The 5000-nt window shown below is 39.2% G+C and overlaps 1 protein-coding gene and 1 long non-coding RNA gene across 3 annotated transcripts in view; one reads left to right on the forward strand and one right to left on the reverse strand.

The window, feature by feature from the left end:
* LOC138010633 (uncharacterized) overlaps nt 1–5000 on the reverse strand; it is a 25673-nt gene that overhangs the window by 6102 nt on the left and 14571 nt on the right. The gene's annotated exons all lie outside the window — the stretch shown is intronic.
* LOC138010317 (uncharacterized) overlaps nt 4308–5000 on the forward strand; it is a 1320-nt gene continuing 627 nt past the window's right edge. Inside the window, exons 1-2 of the long non-coding RNA XR_011124447.1 lie at nt 4308–4450; nt 4792–4928. This is a non-coding gene — a long non-coding RNA (uncharacterized lncRNA). The remainder of the gene's footprint in view (nt 4451–4791; nt 4929–5000) is intronic.

Below are 5000 nucleotides of genomic sequence, written 5' to 3' on the forward strand. Positions count from 1 at the left end.
AAGCCCCCTCAATGACGTAAAACTGACAATAACTGTGGAGCGTTCTTAAAATCAGCACATGTACACTTGCGGCTCATACTCGGTGTTCATAAATGGCGACCACTAAAATAATTTTTTTTTTTGTCTTTGATTTGTTTGCGCTGATGATCCTCAACGGCTAGCCTCGTTAGCGTGAACAAAATTCAAAAGAAATTTTGCTCTAAAATAACACTAATGAGGGTGACAACCGTTTAAAGAAACAATAATTTAAAGGTGGCGGTTTTGTGCGAGCGAACGCCGAACAAACGAGCTTCGACGATGCAAGGGGATTGAGGCGGGCCTTCCCCCACCCGAAAAAAAAAAAAAGTTTTCACACTCGAACAAAACATACCCATATCTACAGCTGTATATAAGGTCAATTTGCAGGAGAAATTTTGAAAACAAACGATGAAATCACAAAACCGAATTGCTCCGAAGAATATCTGGCACCGTATTGAATCTTCGAACTCACGCACCAAGTAGATTCTGTCTCTGGAATTGGGTCGCTTATTCTTTACATCGAAATAGTACGGTCTTTTAAAAATGTCAAATATAAGAAGCATTTGTTTTAGTCGCATTGCTTAAGGATTTGTTTAGAAACGGTTCCAAATTGTTATTGAGAATAGATGCTTACATGTGTTTTCTTATGGAGGAAAACGATCTATTTTTTACCTGTTCTTGTTGCAACTCCATCGCTGTCATCGAATTCTACTCAGTGAAAACCAAGGAAACCTTAATAATTTCAGTGATTTTGGCAGGACGTGAGCACACGTATACAAGAACTACTGCGTGGCTGTAGCATTTCTAAAATGGTGATTGATTCAGGCAGGAGGAGCTCGTAGGCTACTGGTTCAGGACGAAATAAGATATCATGCACGCCGAGTCGAGGGAACATAAGTTATACAGCCGTTCTTCTAAAATAAATAACTTTTATCAAATGCAGCCCATAATGCAGCCCATAATGTTTATATTCCATTTCGGGAATCAAATCTTGTACCCAGTCTACAACTGCCAAGACAACGATCGTATTAACTCTTAAATATGCCGGGTTTGTGAAACATTCTACCGTGTGTAGCTTCTTGCTAAATACAAAATAATTTTACTGTTTTAAGGTCAGCTAATGGGACTTAAGTTACCGCGACGTAGGGGCCACTGTCTGGAGATAATCACAGCTCTTTAGGCGCCAGTGCGGGTTCCTTGTACAGAAAATTGGTCGCCCACATGAGCAACTTAGGCGCCCCAGGTGGCCGGGCACCCGTTAGGAAACAGCCTTGTACATGTGGTGCTTATTTCATTGCATTGGGTGTGTGTTTCATCATATTCAATGCTTTGATCATTATATACGGTACTTTGTTCATTCGGTACCTATTTCTTTGTATGCGGTGCCTTCTTCATTATAGGCGGTACTTCATGCGTTCTGTGCAAACTTCGTTATATTCGGTGCTTTCATCATTATACTCGGTGAGCCAGTATTTTTGGTCATCAGCCTTACAAAGAGAGCATGCTCCCAGCTTCATACAATCCAGGCGCACAAATCACATTCCCCTTGACCATCTGTCGAGAAAAGAAAACGCGTGCTTTTCGATTCTTCGCATTCAAGATGGCGGCCTCTTGTGGCGTGGAGGTCAAGACGGCTTTGATGGTTCTTATTGCTTCAGAAACAAGGTTTAGCCCACTTAACTGAAGTTTTCAAAAGGGAAAAAATCACTCCCGATTTAATTTCGCTTTTTTCTGCGAATAAAATGCATCAGTTACGGGTATAACTAACACTACTGACGTAATGGATTTACGTATGGAGTGTTCCTTGTACGGAAGTCAAAAGCCGCAAAAGAGAACGTGTTGAAAGTGGCGCTCCAGAATTAAACATACCAAAGGTGGTGCTAGGACCGTCTGAAATTTCCCGGATAATCGCCAAAGTTTGTCATTTCTTGTGAAACTCGACTTTCACAACATTAAAATTTCATACAATTTGGGTTGCGCGCAAGTCTCTTCCCAGTCCCACTCTCCGTTTTCACACTCGCTCCGAGGTTTCGTCCAAAGACCGCGTTCATTCGTATGACAGGCCTACCCAAACACATACGACGAAAAGTAGCAAAAGGTCAATACCTTTGCACATACTACTAGCGCCCTAGTGCGATGCCAAATTTCTGCAAAGTTATCCCGTAGCATTGAAATGTTGTAGTCCAGTTCGATTCGGGGCTAACTCTCAGAGAAAAACACAATGGCCAATCAAAAACGCATTGTTATCTGGAGTCACAAGGTTCATAGATATGCGATTTGTCTTGGATTGTTCTGCCCCTAGGCCTGGGCAGTACGACCACCTGTTTTTATGTCTCGGTCTGTTTTTGACCTTGTCCCAGTCCTAAAAAGTAGTCGTACTTGATATGCGATAGTTTGAGAGAGGTGCAGCATTGCGGTTTATCACTATATCATGACTAATTATCACTTATGATATATCAAGAAATATCTTGTATGTTTCTTGTAAGCAATGTTGATAATATCATGATTAATCAATGGTTTTATAAGGGACTGATTTTTTGATATTCCGCATTAGGTTTTTATCATATAAGCATAATTTATCGTGATATTATCAGAATATTTAATTAAGTAAGAATTTCTTCTTCCTCCTGTGATATAGTGATAAATCATGATATTATCAGAATATTTAATTAAGTAAGAATTTCTTCTTCCCCCTGTGATATAGTGATAAATCATGATATTATCAGAATATTTAATTAAGTAAGAATTTCTTCTTCCCCCTGTGATATAGTGATAAATCATGATATTATCACAACATTTTTATTAAGTAAGGTTTTCTTCTACCCGGTAATAGAGTGATCAATTGTGGTATTCTCCAGCTTTATTAGAGAATTTTGATATTATCATGATATATCAAACAATCACTGTCAGTGTCTGTTCTTCTTTGTTACATGATAAAATCACTTGCGTAAGACATGATTTGAGAATGAGAGTGATACATGATATTATAGCTTGCTATTCAGAAATATATTTTTCCATGCTATTCTCAAGATTTGAGAGTGATACTTTGATATCTCAATTTACCACTTTTTCAAATTAAAGATTTGATGGCGACAATTACAGAATTTGCAAGCGAAAATTATTGAGCAACTATCATGATAATCTCAAATGATAATGATAGTTTAATATTTGACATGCACATTATGATGAAAATGATTCCTCGATATTATCATTCTATTATCACCCAAATATCAATAAAATATCCAAATATCAAGTCTCAAACAAATAACATCCTATCAAGATATTTTGATAAACCGCAATACTGCACCTTAGTGGATAGTTTTCACTGAAAGAGACATTAATGTATCTAACATGCCACGCGGATCAATCGTAGGGCAAATGCTTCTTCGTTGTCGTTTATATTGTTGGTCAAGCTGTTCGTCTTAAAAAAGAAGGTCGCACTTATGTTTGCAACAGAATGATGAAACCCACCTAATTTTACCTAAGTTGTACGCAAGTGCTCTCCGGAAACACTTACAAGTTTCATTACTCGATGGTAACGGAAACCAAAGCTTACTGTACATCATACATACATACATACTTAATTGACCAATCCCCATAGGGGCTTTTCAGGGCCAATGAAACAATCAACGAAACAACAGAACACAACAACAACAACTGTTAAGAATCCCAACTGGCCGGAGGCAAACCAGTTGGCTATTTACAAGTGCAGCTGGGAAGTTGAACCAGGGACTACCAGGAACAAATTCAGCGAGTGGTCAGAGCGGGTCTTGAACCCGGGATCTCCGGATCTCAAGGCAAGCGCCCTAACCACTGGGCCACACTGCCTCCACCGTTTTGTCATTTTTAAAAGCCAAATGCTTACTCGTTAATTACAACAGATTTTACCCTTCAAGTGAACGCTAAAATGAAAAGAAGAAAAAACGAGTGATAAAATAAAACCGAAATGAAACGAATCAATTAGTCAGAACAAGTTAGAACAAGGCGTTCCGTTAGTTGGGGCGCCGAGTGAAAAATAGCACACAAATAAATAGGGCAGAAGCGCATTACGCCCCAACTAGCTGAACGCCTTGTGCGGTGGTTTAGCCGACAGGAAATTGGACGCGAACCAGTAAAGAACCGTTTTTAATTTGTCCTGTACAATTTTTCCGTGAGAAAGTTTGTTTTGGGATTACATGGGATTAGAGTGACAAGATGCTCTTCTCATCTTTTCGACCTTCCGAAAAACTACTTCATGAGCAGAAGCCTATTTTGTCTAACCCGCCGGAACAAATTTATCTTGTAGGTGGAATAGAGGGATACAAATTTGAGAAACGCAATCAAGACGGACAAGGAGAAAAGGACAGAGGGAAAGAACAAATGGCAGTTAGGGAGTTTAAAGAAAGGAGAGGCTGATGACACCTATGGTGGCGAGACAAACAGTGGGGAAAAGGTACAGAAGTTCGTGCCTTAAGTTATGGCTCTCTTATAGCTGCGTATATACCAGTGGGCATGAAGGTAGTAAGTAGGTAAATCTCTGTTTGCAATATTTGCCTCATTAGCATACAGGCTACAGTCTCCGATCGTGCTACAAAATTATTGAAAGGGTATGGCACGATTAACAACCCGTGTCACTAGAATTTGGAACCCACGTGGCCAGATATATTACTTTTTGTGTGACGTGGGTTTAAAAAGTCAAAATGTTACAAATAATGTATGGGCTCGTTAGCGTTTTTGCAACACAGACATTTTGCGCTCTTTGATAGCCAATATCATCCTTTTCCTAACACGCAGGTGTCAGAGTCATTTTTGGGGTTGCGGATCAATCAAGTGGTTTCAATCAACTTCCTTCGTTCTATATTTTGGTTTGTGCTTCTAACAAAATAGTCTTCAACTGAGTGGATGGCCAGGAATGCATGAGCTTCAATTTTGTAAGAGCCAATGTTTTTAATTTCCTCTTGTAAAAACGATAGCTATTGAGTGTTCATCAGTTTAAGACATAA

The sequence above is a fragment of the Montipora foliosa genome, chromosome 7, assembly GCF_036669935.1.
Source record: "Montipora foliosa isolate CH-2021 chromosome 7, ASM3666993v2, whole genome shotgun sequence".
NCBI classification, from domain to species: Eukaryota; Metazoa; Cnidaria; class Anthozoa; order Scleractinia; family Acroporidae; genus Montipora; species Montipora foliosa.